The sequence below is a fragment of the Protomyctophum parallelum genome (genome assembly GCF_964188405.1).
Source record: "Protomyctophum parallelum genome assembly, chromosome: 6".
Lineage (NCBI taxonomy): Eukaryota > Metazoa > Chordata > Actinopteri > Myctophiformes > Myctophidae > Protomyctophum > Protomyctophum parallelum.
This window is the reverse complement of record NC_139701.1, coordinates 10,037,254-10,053,263: the sequence shown is the minus strand read 5'-3', so window position 1 is coordinate 10,053,263 and position 16,010 is coordinate 10,037,254. Positions and strand designations below refer to the sequence as shown.

The window sequence follows — 16,010 nt, the reverse complement described above, 5'->3', positions numbered from 1 at the left end:
AGAGGAAAGGACCGAAATAGAAATTAATCTTTTCTTTTCCTTTCTTTCTTTCTTTCTTTCTTTTCTTTTTTTCTTTCTTTCTTTCTTTCTTTCTTTCTTTCTTTCTTTCTTTCTTTCTTTCTTTCTTTCTTTCTTTCTTTCTTTCAACTTGGATTTCCTGCGGAGCTTGTGGAAACTGTAAGCTGGAGCTGTATTGCACTCTTGGGGCTGGTAATGATGGACGTGGGTGGAGACTGGGAGGTGCACAGTGGGGGTGTGTGTGTGTGTGGGGGGGGGGGGGGGGGGGGGGGGGTGGTGAGCACACACACACACACACACACTGAAGTGCAGGGCAGAGGAAATATCTTTTAGTTTTTTTCTGATGGCAGTGTGATGACCGGTAGAAAAACGAGAAATGATCACATAGTGATATTTGTCAGGCGAAAGAAGAGCTGTCTCTGTTGTGCCCCCCCACCCATATTATTATTATTATTATTATTATTATTAACGAATATTTACAGATTTCTTTTAAATAGCAGGCTGAGCATAGATCTGCTACTTTTACTTGACACTCTGGTATGATGAAGTAGGGCATTAAGTGACGTAAAGTAAAAACAAAATATATATGGAGATAGGAGGTTTATGTCCGACAGCACTGGAGAAAACTCTCTCTCTCTCTCTCTCTCTCTCTCTCTCTCTCTCTCTCTCTCTCTCTCTCTCTCTCTCTCTCTCTCTCTCTCTGCCTCTCCACACTTTAACATGATTAATCTAAACAAGGTTTCTTTCTTTCTTTCTTTCTTTCTTTCTTTCTTTCTTTCTTATCTTAACTATCTTTCCTTACTTTCCTTCTTTCTTTCTGTCTTTCTGTCTTTCTTTCTTTCACTCTCATTTCTCTCTGCCTTAATCCTGTTTTCTGTTTCACAGACTAGATGAGAGACCACTCTCTGTGGGCTGGAAAATAGTGCTATGAAACTGTGTGTGTGCGTGTGTGTGCGTGCGTGTGTGTGTGTGTGTGCGTGCATGTGTGCTCTGGGCCTGTGTGTGTACTGTACTGTACGTGTTGTGTGGAGTGCGTGTTTCTGGCTCCAGCTATAAAATACAGTGGAACTGTCGAGAGGTAGAGAGAGAGAAAAGAAATTGGGTGTATGTTGGTTATAAGCCTGCAAACTGTACAGAGATGATATATTAGCTGTGTGTACGCCTGCACGCACGCACGCACGTGCAAGGTCACTTTGGGAGCATGGTGCATTACCGTGATTGAAGTCGATAATGCACCAACAGACTCCGGACCCTGCCCCTTCTAACCCAATCACAACTCTGCTGATGGCAAGTCCCGGCTTCTCTCGATCTTTGATTGGATGGGAGAGTGATTGATGTGCACTTGAACCTATTCCGGTGACTTATTGTGTCCTGCTATAGACTTTTAACATAGACCCTTTGGTCATTTCTCAGTCGCGGATCCCTTTATCGTTTTGGAAGAGACGCCAGTCTGTCGCGCTGCTGCTGCTGCCTCAGTCTGTTCACTGTTACTATAGTCAGTACTTCAGAGGTCCAATGGTTTCACTGTTACTAGTCAGTACTTCAGAGGTCCAATGGTTTCACTGTTACTAGTCAGTACTTCAGAGGTCCAATGCCAGGCCGTCATTTGGACTTCCAAAGGGATGGCATATATTTCCTCCACCTCTGAATGTTTGTTGCAGATTAACTCTGATTTTAGATTTGATTAGACTTTCTTTCTGCAACAATACACCCAATACATCACAACATTTTTATGTTTTTTTTAGGGCTGTCAAAGTTAACGCACTATTAACTAGTTTACTCACAATCCTTTTGACGGCACTATTATTTTTAACGCACGATTAACGCACTGTGAAGTTTGACAGAATGGTTGAGAGACGCATGGCAATTTTACACTGAAGAGTTTAATAATTGTTAAACAGCTGCATTACTTAAGTTAATTTAAGTCTACACAATTAGAAAACTTAGAAAACATGTTATTTTGATCAACATGGCCTGTTATCTCTCGTAATGGTACCATTGGCCAACATCAATACAGTTCTTTAGTTTGGGTCTGGAAGGCTAAATGTCATCAAATGGTGGTCCGTGGCTCAAATGCAGAATAAATAATGGACCTTGATATGAAAAATCTTGAAAACCACTGATTTAAGGTATATTTAGAACGGATAAAAAATATGCGATTAATTTGCGATTAATCACAGTTAACTATGGACAATCATGCGATTAATCAGATTAAATATTTTAATCGATTGACAGCCCTAGTTTTTTATTTTAATCAAAAATATACTTGAAGATCCAAAGGTAAAAGTCAATCATTATACCCATTTCACACGTATAAAATAGGAAATAGGCCTGCTGCCGTACCTTTCACCTCTGACTATAAGTTCAGCTCTTCTGCAAGGACGGAATCAGATGAAAGGATTGAGACAATACAGAACAATGCCTTAGGAGGAAGAATGGAAATGCAACGCGGGTATAGCAATTGATTTCTGACATTGCTGAATGCGACCGTAACTGTGATTAAAGCATGGAAACTATTTGAGAGAAAAAAAGAAAAAAAAACTCTTCTATTGCTTTCTTTTAATGAAAATGATTTTCATCTCCACTCAGACGTAATATAAGCACTGCTGCTTTTATTCATTTCTCTGAGCGTTCTGTGGAGCGTACACATTAAACCCCCGCGTGTTACCCGTGGCAGATTGGTTCCCAAGCGGAACCAAATCACAAACTATTTGACATAATGACAATTATTTTTGCATAATCATTGTAATAATCGCCATGATCTATATCTATATTTTTCAAACATTTTAAACACATAATCTGTCAGTCAATTCTTTGTCTATTTATTAATGCATTATCTCCCCTGTGCAACTTCTGTTCACGAGCCTAAAAGCCTAACGGAAATGTTGTTTTATTTATTTATGTTCAAATTTCCAATGCCAAAAACACAATTAATTGTCATTATCGTGACAGCCATACTGAGAGTGTGCAAATGCAACCTTAATGGACCGTTTATTGGACCATCTGGTTCCATGTGTGTACGCTCTCAGAGTGAAGGACGCATCGGGACATTTGCACTCTAAACTCAAGGCTAGCCCAAACCACACCAAAGGGTCGGGTTGGGACGAAACGGTTTATTACGGTAAACTGTGCCAATGCAACTCATTGAGTTGCAATGAGTTGCATTGGTGTGGTCTACCTTAAAAACGTTTTGTCCCAACCCGACCCTTTGGTGGGCTTTACTCTAGGGCTGTAAAGATGTGCGAGAGGCCAGCAGGAAAGTCCAAAGCAAATAGACAGGGCGCGCACACTGTGAGCCCCCACTTTAATTAACTTCATAATGCAAGTCACTGGTGGTCGAATCAGGCTGAAACATTGGCCATAAATACAGTCATATGTCTACAACGTCATTGATGACTGTGGCCCAAATATGGAGACACAGAGAGGAGATTATGCTTTGGTGTCCTTGTTTGTTGGATGAATCAAACCGCCAGATCCAATTATGGACCTGCGGTAAAATGGAGAGCATTGGAAAATCCCGCAGAAAGACGATAATCACGCTGTTTGAAGGCCATGGTGCACAGGGCCCGCACGGGGTCCTGTGGGAGTAGCATTATAGGACCAGGTGGGAAAGATAGATTTTCTACCATGGGAACATAATGCTAACTCAAGCATTTTAACTGGGGCAGAAAGAGCAGGGCTTTCATGTGCATATATTGGGGCTGAGATAAGCAAATAATGGCCTTGTCTTGAGCTCCTTCAGACTGAAGACGGGAGTGTCCCACAAGTAATGGATGAGACATTTGTTTTTTTTACTGTCAAAGTTATAATAATAAACTGTAAACATTAGTTGTACACAAAAGTTACAAAATGTTTTGACTGTACATAAAACTGAAGAAATGAAATGGCAACAAAATAACGTCAAAAAATAAATAAAGCTAAAATGTATGAATATAAAGTGCATAGAAAGACAAATAAAAACGGGTAGAATCAAAAACATTTAACGCACGCAGGCACGCACACGTACACACAGAGCTAATAACTGCCAAATGTAATTGGAGGCCATGCAGCCCATGAAGTACCATTAAAAGTAATCATTACAGCCTTAAAAACCATAATCCTCACAGCTACCAGTGTAGAGAAATATTTATGTCTCACATTTGCCCCCCCCCCCCCCCCCCCCCCACCAAAGTCATGTAAGGTTAGAGTGGTTGAGCTGATTGATCACCGTGATTGTTTTGATGACTGAGTACTGACTGATTATGTTTTGCACATAATAATACTACTAGGTTTGACACTGTGGTGATGACTCTTGAGCTACAGGTTGTGGCTGCAACACACCATCATTTATCCTCAATATGCCCCGCTGAGACAGCCTGCTAATGATTTTATGTTCGCAGCAAAAACAAAATCCGTATGATAAAGGAGATGACTTTCTCTTCTCATTCTGCTTTCCTTTGAACTCATTCATAACATTAATATCTTCCCCCAAAAAGTTGGAAAAGGAACAGAAAATGTACGCTTCATCTCAGAACATAATGACATAAAAAATAATTTGTTGCACATCACAAAGTATTTTATGCCTCAGGTAACAATTCTCCGTATGAAGCTCCCTGAGCTCCAGGGACTGTACAACAAGCGGTGCATATTTAGCCAAAGCTCAGCGCATCATCAAGGACAGGTACCGCCTGCAAGTCACAGACTGTACAACCCCTCACAACGCCCGCGGAAGGGCAAATGGGCCCATCTACCGCAGTACCACCAGGCAGGGACGTGCACACGTAGACATCAAAGAGGGCTTCAGTTCAGCCCCTGCCCTTTTACCCGTCTGTAAAACAACTGCCCTCTCCATGTAGACCACCAATGCAGCATTTACTATGGTGAAAGAAATGCAAAATGCCACTCTTTTCCGTGCCGGAATTAAGGCACAGCGTTCAGGAGAATTGAATGCAGCATTTTGCGTTGGAACAACTTTGTCTTTTGGTTGCTCTCAACGCGTCGCAGCATGACGCGTCCAAGTTTCCTTGGACTTTATAGCTCTTGTTGAACCACCCGAGGAGACGCAGGCTATACGCGCCCTGAATATACAGTACACAGTATGTTGCACAGTACGCACATTTATGTATATATTATCTCAGGTACTACAGTGTAATTGTTCTTGTGGAAAAGAGACCCCATAGGTTGTACGGCTGTACAGCCTGTACATAAGACATAAGACAGACCCTACGGCTCTGCCATTTAGCTAAGAGAGATCCCACGACTGTGCTATTTGTGTGTAACGAGCTTCTACACTTTCTTTCCTGCCTTGATCTCCTAAACCCTCTTTGCTTTCTTGGAAAAATAACACGATGGGAACTACGCACAAAAACGAATTGCACCCGCATCTTTACTTCGTTCTGACATGATCCATCAACTACAGTGCATATAGACGATCGTAATGTCTTCAGGGAGAGCCCTGTAGTTCCTTTTCCTGCCTTGCTAATGCTAATGCAGGGCAATTTACGCCTATCCCAGACATAGTGCACGCTGTATTGCGTGACGTGTTCATTCGTCAATTTGCCGCTCGCAGAGTGCATCTCCAATAGGAAAAACACAATATACAGTATACTGTATACGCCTCGGCTAATGATGGTCTTTAGCCCACTTCCTCTTACTCATCATCCATTCTATCTCTGCTGGCAAATGGAGAGAGAGAGGAGCAGTGTGTGGAAGTCTTGCTTATTAGAGTATAGGCCTATAAGATTCTTTATTCTTTTAACTTCTGCCCTCCTGTAATCACCCCGCTATTGTTCTTTTCCCCCCAGTCCTCTTTACCCTCAAACTAACAACAGCATACCTCTAAACGTCTGCCTATTCATGGTGGAACAGGTGGCTGCAGCCATGTTGGTGTGCTGTATTACGCCCGCTGTATAGTATAATGTGCATACTACTGTAGGGGTCTCCTGCAGTTATGCATGTGGCTTTGGTTTTCCACTGCACATGAGTCTCCCCGCGCCCCACTGTGTGTGTGTGTGTGTGTGTGTGTGTGTGTGTGTGTGTGTGTGTGTGTGTGTGTGTGTGTGTGTGTGTGTGTGTGTGTGTGTGTGTGTGTGTGTGTGTGTGTGTGTGTGTGTGTGTGTGTGTGTGTGTGTGTGTGTGTGTGTGTGCGTGCGTGCGGCAGTGCACTGTGTTGCGTTGCAGAGAAAAGTACCATCGCTCCACTAACTTGCTGCATAATGCCCGGCGCCAGGGGAGATCCGCCTGGTTGGCTCATTTCTATGTAGAGATTTCTCCTTGTGTTTGAAGAGGCTAAAATAGAGTAGAACAAAGCAAGTAGAAAAACACTTACCCCCCCCCCCCCCCACAAACTATGCACACTGCAGCCAGGGAATAGCTGCTTGACTGACTGACTGACTGACTGACTGACTGACTGACTGACTGAGATATTTGAAACACCCAAACATACTGTGGGATTCCTATCTTTGAAGTGAACAGAGCTGCGGTTCGGAGCTTTGAGAAGCTACAGTCTGTTTGTTTGCACAATGCGGATATCCTGCGATGCTCTCCGCACGCTTTATTGTTCCATTCCCAGCACGTCTACCCATTAAAAAAGAGACTCTTTGTCAGTCAGTTACACGCCTGAGTTATGTGCGGCTCCATGTTGTGTGCATGCCTAAAATAGGTGATCTATAAGCTCAGAATGTGTTGCGGCGCAATTTAATGTGCGCGACATGCCTTCAACCAATCAGCCAATGATCTGGGCGTCCTTGACCAATCAGCCAATGATCTGGGGGTCCTTGACATGAAAGCGTTTGAGAAACACAGATTGATTGAATACATTACATATTGAGTATACATTTTGATACCAATACTTTTGTGCTTTTACTCAAGTAAATTTTGAATACCAGACTTTTACTTGTAATGGAGTATAGTTCTACATTGCAGTATTGATACTTTTACTTATGTAAAACATGTGAGTACTTTTTTCCACCACTGCTATATACAGTATACATAATACTGTAGGCTTAAAGGAGAATTCCATGCTAGAAGGCTTTCTTACCTTTATTTGTAGTTGTTACGATTTTGTGCTAATTTGCTTATTTCCATCAAAATATGTTGTAAAGTGTGCCGCTTGGGATACTATTTACATTATGAAGAGAGGATACAAACCAAAGATATTTATATCAAATATAGCAAATTAGCACAACACCCCATAGCCCCATTAAATTCTATTCAATGCAATTCAATTCATGGTAGGGGAAATAGCCAATAATGCGCTTTTATTTGGCGCTGCACTGCGGCGACATGGACATAAGGGCTACGCTTGCATGCGGGCCCTTTGTCTAAGACAAATTTCTTCATCAGGAGACAAATAATAAAGAACCTTGAAACTTTTACACAAAATAACCCCTGGACCTCTTTGGTGGGGACGTAACGACTACAAAGAAAGAAAGAAGTAAGAAAGCCTTCCAGCATGGAATTCTCCTTTAAGCCCAGTGCGAGCTATAAACAGTCAAGTATTATGGTGCAGTAAATAGTTGTATTGTGTTGTAGTATTGACTGGACTGCAGACTGGGGGTCAACACCAGTTCAGCACAGCACCTCTATTTATGACAACCTGGAAAGCACTGCAGTGATTGCGTGCATGCATGTGTGCGCGCGCGCGCGTGTGTGTGTGTGTGTGTTGCATGCCAGTGCTCTCTGTATATCCCCATCAGATTGATTACTGGCCCTCTCTATAAACAATATAAGCCTACTTTCCTGAAATGATCCTCTCTCTCACTCACTCTAACTCTCTCTCTTTCTCTTGCATTCTCTCTCACTCTAATTATCTCTCTGTGTGCCTCTCTCTCTCTCTCGCTCTCTCTCTCTCTCTCTCTCTGATGCACTGTTCATCCTTCATCCTCTTCCTCCTCTTAAGCGGGACCCTTAAGGCTTATTCATATCATAGTCTAGTTGTCGGTGAAGAGGTGACTACAATATGACGTCACACCGCGGTGGTCACCGGTGCTCACACAACACTTGGTTTTTACTGGCCACCGCTTCGGTGGTCACCTCTTCACCGAAAACTGGACTATGAATATGCCTTCATACTCCAGTTTTTAGGTGATAACCTGACCACCACGGTGGTTAGTAAAATAGATGTGCGCTGGGGTGAGTGGTGAGTGGCTTAGGCTCAGTGATGTCATGTTGTAGTTTTGGTAAAAACAGAGAGATGTGCTGGGGTGAGTAGTGTGTGCGTGTTTGGGGGGGTGGGGGGGGGGGGGGGGGATGTTTTGAGCTGAATATGGTTGCCAGGGTTACGCTAGGGGCCACAACCCCTTATGTCAATCCATCCATTTGGAGCATTTTGCAGCATAAGAGGATTGGATTTTTATGGAGATGGATCTCATCCACTTGAGATCTATCTCTCTCTCTCTCTCTCTCTCTCTCTCTCTCTCTCTCTCTCACTCCTCCCTGCATGCATGCATGCATCCCCATAATCTCCTCTCCTGTTATGTTTTCCACTCCCACAAGTAAATAAAATTAGATTCATATCCAATGAAGCCTCCTTCTTCATCCCTCATAGTCATGATGTGGTACCAGTGCTTTTATTCAGCTATAGACGAGGACGACGCAATCTCTGGTGATATATTCATATGCCAACATCTCTGTCACTATACACCTCCAAGTGTGTGTGTGTGTGTGTGTGTGTGTGTGTGTGTGTGTGTGTGTGTGTGTTTGTGCGCGCGTACGTACGTGTACGTGTTTGCGCGCGTGCTCGCGCTTGCACGCCATTTCCACAGGCGGCTTTTCCTTTCCCCTGTGCAACAAAGCGGCCGTAATGGAGAGAGCTTAGAATGGTGGCCTTCTTAAATGTCAGCCCATTCTGTGCCCATCTGCTGCAAATTGAGGTTTTGATGTGAGGGAGGGGGGGCACCATTGTTGTCTGAAGTTGTTTGATATACCCTTCACCATCCAGAGCACTAATGAAAGCTCAGCCGCTGCCCTTTGGAAAGCCGCTGCAATTAGACGACACCGGTGTAGTGATTCATCTATTATATTCCCATTTATATGATCTGAGTGTACATCAATTAATAATTGACATCCACGCGTTCATACACCGGTGACACAATATAATCACACTATGAATTTACCGTGATTCACATTTCATATGAGTTCATTTGCTACTGCAGTGTCGATATTCATTCAATATTTATTTATACAGTACAATAAACACCCAAAGAGCTGTTGTTCCAATCAGAGGTTTTTTATTCTATCGTTACTGTTGACAAATGTATCTGCGCAGCCGCGTAATCAAGATAGAAGTGCTGTTATGAAACAAAATGATAAAACAATATTGAGCCTTATTGACAGTCAGTTAGGAGAGAGAGAGAGAAAATCACAGGGTTTTTTTAGGATTGTTGCGTTGGATTGACTACGCTGGCTGTTCTATAACTCGTTCTCCTTTTGCCATAAACGAATGCAAACAAAGCACACAAACCTCGTTGTTTTCGGGTGCGTCTCGGCTATTGTTTGTTCTGGACCTTGACCTCTCCTCTTCGCTGGACAAAGCAAATGAAGTCTATTCTTCACAGGCTATTGCAATAGTTCATGACAGATCACTTTTCTGCTGAATCCAGGCTTAGAAAATGCCTTCTGAATGGAGAGTCTGCGGATCCCTCGTAGGACCGTGCGATTATGTCAGATGTCCCTGTGGCCTCTCTTCTGGTGTCGCAAAGTCACTGTCAGCTGCTCTACTGTTCACCGCTCCTGGTGGCCTTGGCTATTGTCCGTCCTTACTTCGAGATATCTCGTCAGACTTCCGAGGTTTGGACTAAACAATTCTTCTTGTTCTGATTGATTAATATTGTCTCACAGCAAGTTTCTTGTATATATACGTATATATCTATACGTTTTGCTATTAACTAGCATAAATCAAAACACACACAAACAAACACACGCCCTGGGTTTAGGGAGGTAACAACTTAACCGACTGTGTAAAGACACGGGTGTTAAGACTAGTTCAGACTAAGAGTACTCCACCCCCACCCCCTTATTTGCATAAGTGTCATCTTACTTTCTCTTCGGGAGAGAGAGAGAGAGAGAGAGAGAGAGAGAGAGAGAGATAGAGAGACAGAGATTACATTAACTGGCTCAAATGGTTTGAACACTGATTAGGACATATAAAACATTGTTCTCAAGTTACACATGTTTACTGTAGGTATGGCGTATTTTCTTTAAACATAAGTCTTTGTATAGTTGAGAGGGGAAACACCTGTGGTGCTATCTGTCATCCTTGAAGTGTCCGACTCCCATTTCTCCCTGGTGGTGAGAAAAGCCAGACTTCAAGGAGTCTTCCAACCAATATGTCAAGAGGTTCTGTCGGCTAAGCATTTTCCAGTAGCATGCGTTTGTATGCTGTGGCACGCAAATGTGCACGCAGTCGGCATTATCTGTGTGTACTCCAAGGCCTCATTTAGGGTATCCGTTCTCATGGGAATTGCAAAGTTAGTAAAAACATGTTGTCGACTTTCAGATGAACTCTTTGTCACCCTCAGTGAACGACCCTGGTCGTCCACTACACCGGTAAACAATTAGATTCCCTCAGTGGGTGAAAACATCGGATATGAAATTTTGATGCGAGTTGGCGTCACGCTTATCCGATATTTACCTGTCTGTTTGATCCGATCGGCTCGAAATAGAATGTTTTTGTTGAACTGTATTGGTTTTGGAATTTGACTTGTTGAACGTTACTGGGAATGTTGTGCCTAAATGATACTTGTATGCATGCATTGGTGGAAAGAGTACTCAAATGTTAGTAAGTAAAAGTATACTGCAATGTAGATGTACTCCGTTCAAAATGTACTCAAGTGAAAGTACAAAAGTATCAGCATCAAACTCTACTTAAAGATGGAGTGCCGTGATTTTTGTCCACCCTAAAACATGATCATCAGGTCTTTGTTTTATAAGTTGTTATATAAGGAGGTATATTTTTTTTCAAAAAGTGTACAGTAGGCTATTTGTTAAAATGTTGTTTTTATGTGGGCACGCCCACCAGTTCATTAAGTATGCCTGGTTTGCCTGGTGGGTGGTGATGGGTGGTGATCCACCTGAACTGAAGCCACACCCACAGCTGTAGTTGTATGCTTAAAGGGGGAGGGGTTAGGGGAGAGGCTGATATTGTGATGTCACTATATTACTGTTTATTTCATTGGCCCGTTTGACTGTCAAGGTTCAGCCTCCAGGAAGAAACCCTAAATACAAAGTTAATACACCATTGCACATAAAAATTACTCCAGGGTGTCTAATGAAGTACTGTCACCTCATAGACACATGAAAAAACTGGAAAAATAAAACAAATGTGGCACTCTATCTTTAAAGTACTGAAAGTAAAAGTACACATATTGCTGAATCTCCAAAAGTTCAAAATGTGTGCAAAATCTTTGAAATAGCCGATCTACAATGTGACGCATTGTGAGCTTGTAGATCGGCTATTGTGAAATGGCCAAAATGTATACGGTTGAAGTTGTTAACCCATTTTGACCTGAGATCAGATTCTAAAAATGTCTTCAAAATGTTTTCAAAAATAGCAGACCTACAAGCTTGCAGCGCGCCACTCTGTGGCTCAGTGGCGCCACTCGGTCGCAGTAAGTAACTAAGTACATGTACTTAGTTACTTTCCTCCACTGCTTGTATGACTGTGTCCAGTGCTGAAAACAGCCTGTGTCTACAAGCAGTATGAATCATCCATGCAGAGATGGGCTTTACTGATAGTCAGTTGACTTCCACTCCAGCATGCTTTGAAACTTTGTGGGTTTTTTGAAATAATTATAATACCACATTGTCTGCTTGCACGGTGTCTTGCCTTGCGGTTAATGTGACCATCTGTGCTATAGCATACGTAGGTTTATATTTTATTTATTTATTGACTCAGCCTTTGTTCCTGCATGGCGTATGTATGCTGTTGCATGAATGCACTGTTTTTCTTTCTTTCTTTCCGCCCACTGTCTGACTCTGTCTCAGCCTCACACACCTAGCTGGGAGCTGCCTATTAACACACAGGCATCTCGTTTCAGGTGTTGGTAAAGTTATGTTTATCGGCAGCACACAATTGATGGGTTTGGCACGGCACGGCACGGCGGAACCGGTGCATCTGGTGCCGATCGACTAAGGGTGTATACGCAATACGCCTAATGAAAATGCACAACCTGCAGTCCTGCACCCAATCAGGAAAATCCCAGTTAATTTAAATCGGAGAGTGTACAAAATATGTACACTTTTGTAACTGTGTTGAATGAAGATATTACTGTGCATGGAGACACGGCCGGCTATAGCTAAAAGGCAAAAGCGTAAGATAATGTTTTAGCCCCTGTGTGTCTGTTGGTGTTGGTGCGTTTGACTGGGACCCATCAGTGTATAGTGTCTGTCCTCAGACTGAGAGGTCAGGGTTCAAACCAAAGACTATAAAAAAAAAGGTACCAAATGCCATGCCGCTTGGCACTCAGCGTAAACAGTTGGATTAGGGTTATAAGGCTGTGTGTCCCCCACCAAAGATATTTTTTTCCCGCCAGAAAACGGCAGGCGCTCTATACAAACATACATATTTAATCTCTTGGCATAAAAAAAAGCGACATGTAGCATGTTTGGCAAGGGCCAAAACAGACATTTAGCATGACATTTGTCACGCTGCATGCTGGACTTGACAAAAAAACATAGAGCTTCCATTTGAAACGATTACAAAACATTATGATTCATTTTTTTTTCTTTTTGTTTTTGTGGACACAGAGCCCCGGCCCGTTGTCCCTGGCTGCGACATACTAGCGCCACGTCCATGGGGTGTACTTGTACTACATCAAGCTGCCTCACGCTACAGAAACAGAATAGGCTCCTGACCTTATAGGGCCACATGGCTGTTCCCAAGGCTATACTTTCATACTTAACGCTGCCAGTAGACCAAGGAAGTACCTCCACAGCCAGCAGCACGGGTTAGTTGTAACCGGCAGCGCATGTCGGGAGCGACGGCGTTGTCGAACTAATGCCTGTGAGACTGTTAGTATGTCAACGTATGCACCCCAATACAATACCAAACTGGGGGTCCTTCAAATTAAAAGGTTTGAGATCTGCAATATTCCCAGTTCCCCCAGAGTTAGTGTCGAAGTGTCCTTGAGCAAGACTCTGAACCCCTAAATGGCTCCCGATGTGCAGGTTGGTGCCTTGCATAGTTTCCTCCGCCATCGGTGTATGAATTAGTGAATTTAACGTGATGCATCTATAGTATGTATAAAGCGCTTTGGATAAAAGCGCTATATATAAGTGCACCATTTACCATTTATGTCAATTATATATTTGAATGCTGCTTATAGACAGCTGTCAATTTGTTCCAACTTGCATATGGTCAGTGAGTGAGTGAGAGTACAGGGACTCCACACCCACCCGCCCACCCACCGTGACTGTTTCCAGGGTTTAGGGGAGCCTCTCCCTCTGGTGCTGTTGGGATCTCATTAGTGACTGTTGTGGGACTGCAGCCATTCTCCAATCCAGCCCACAGATTGGCCCCACTGACCCTCTGTGGAGACAGTATTTAGACAGTATTAGTCATATATATATACTGTATTATCGCTGCCGTCTGGCAGAAAGAAACTTTGCATCGCCGCATTTCTAGGTTATTCCCCCCCCCCCCCCCCCCCTGAAGATTAGTGCTCTACTTTGTGGGTTGCAATATCGTGGGATAAACATTTAGGAAGAAAGAAAAAGTGTTTTTTCTGTGTGCCGACGTCTAAATGAACTTTAAATGTCAATCAGTCATTAATTAATGCAATTGTCTCCCTCCCGTGAGGTGATTAGGCATCAACATTGTAGCATAAACACCCCCGCCTATACGTGTGTGTGTGTGTGTGTGTGTGTGTGTGTGTGTGTGGTGGGTGTGTGTGTGTGTGTGTGTGTGTGTGTGTGTGTGTGTGAGGGTGTGTGTGTGTGTGTGTGTGTGTGTGTGTGTGTGTGCGCGCGCAAACGCTCTAACATTACAGCTTTATCCAAGACCTGGGTTCTTTGTCATCTCGCCATGGTGTCACCCCTGTGTGTGTGTGTGTGTGTGTGTGTGTGTGTGTGAGAGAGAGAGAGAGAGAGAGACCAGGTTAATATGTCACTCAATGGGAGGTTTTGGTATTAAGAGATTACTTTTGGTGCCACCCAGTTTTGCACCGGTGCTGTTGCTATTTGTGTGCGTGCGTGCGTGCGTGCGTGTGTGTGTGTGTGCCTGTGCGCCCCCCACAGCCTAGCCTTTATGCAGGGGAAAGCTTTACCACTGAACGATGGGCTCGTTTAACGGTGAGCGGGTATTTCCACTGTGACTCACACTGGCTGCATCAGCGTTGGCTTGGATCTCTCTGCCTCTCTATCACACACATACACACACATGCGCACACACTCACGCAAACGGGAGACACTAGAGAGTTTCACATCATTAATCCGTGTAGCTCACACACCCTTAACCCCCCACCTCTGGGCCCGTCTCCCCCCGCCTCCCTTTGGCAAAGTCACAGCCGTCCTCCCTGGCCAACCCACAAGCCCTTGGGGGCAGCCACTGACCACTGTCCACTGTCTGCCTGCGTGTGTGTGTGTGTGTGCGTGCGTGTCGTGTGTGCGTGTGTGTAAATGGGGGTGTCTTCTATTTGTCTCTGTCTGTATCTAGATGAGTTTTCAGGCGTGCGTGCAAACGTGCAATCTGTGTGCTCATCTTCGTGGGTGTCTATCTACCCACGCATTTCTCTCTCTATATATCTTTGTACTCTCTTGCACGCGCGTACGCACGTATGTGTGTGTATGCACGTAATATTTGTGCTTGTGTGATAGAGAGCCTCAACCAGAGAGAGAGAGAGAGAGAGAGAGAGAGAGAGAGATGTGTGCTGGTGTCTCCTCTGGTATCTCTCATGACCGCGTATCCTTGTTTGACTGCCAGGAAAAGCAGTGTGTGCCAGCTAGGCTGCAGAATGTGTCTCCTCTCCGGAGACCATGTGTCCTGGTTTCTCTCTCTCTCTCCTCATCACCCACCCTGCATCATACCCTGCCAATCTGCACGCTTCTAACAGTTAACAGTCCCTAGTGCTCGCCGACTGTGGGCATAATAGCCAGAAATTAATCAGGTGTTTGGCTCCTTTCGCCCCAATCTGCCCAAATCGTGATTGATGATTTAATAATACAGTATATCAAATGCGTGTTTAAATCCACAGTGCACAATTTTCCACATTTTGACATTAAATCTGCTCTCATAGCATCTCTACTGGCCCAGTGTGGTAACTTGTCTCATAGCATCTCTACTGGCCCAGTGTGGTAACTTGTCTCATAGCATCTCGACCGGCCCTGTGTGGTAACTTGTCTCATAGCATCTCTACTGGCCCAGTGTGGTAACTTGTCTCATAGCATCTCGACCGGCCCTGTGTGGTAACTTGTCTCATAGCATCTCGACCGGCCCAGTGTGGTAACTTGTCTCATAGCATCTCGACCGGCCCAGTGTGGTAACTTGTCTCATAGCATCTCTACTGGCCCAGTGTGGTAACTTGTCTCATAGCATCTCTACTGGCCCAGTGTGGTAACTTGTCTCATAGCATCTCTACTGGCCCTGTGTGGTAACTTGTCTCATAACATCTCTACTGGCCCAGTGTGGTAACTTGTCTCATAGCATCTCGACCGGCCCAGTGTGGTAACTTGTCTCATAGCATATCGACCGGCCCAGTGTGGTAACTCGGTCTTGTTGCGTCAATTCCTGCCTGCAATTCCTTCCTCTGGCTGCATCTTTCTTTAATATCTCTCTCTCCTTCTCTTTTACATTCCTATACCTCCCCTTTGATCTCTTCCAGAGCAGTCATTACTCATTTCATAAAAGAAGGGTGGGAAAAGAGTGACCACTTAAGTGGAAATAGCAAAGATAACCAATCTACAAGATCACAGCACATTGCGATTATTTCATTGCTTTTCTCTCCAGCGATTGTGAAGATATTTTGACGTGGAACTCGACGCGTCAAAGTGAAAACAATGACTAAAATGATGTTGAT

At 43.8% G+C, this 16,010-nt stretch overlaps 1 protein-coding gene across 2 annotated transcripts in view; it reads left to right on the top strand.

Annotated features, from left to right (window-relative positions):
* Window positions 1-16,010, top strand: part of nlgn1 (neuroligin 1) — a gene marked incomplete at its 3' end in the record, with an annotated part of 368,869 nt that overhangs the window by 161,117 nt on the left and 191,742 nt on the right. The gene's annotated exons all lie outside the window — the stretch shown is intronic.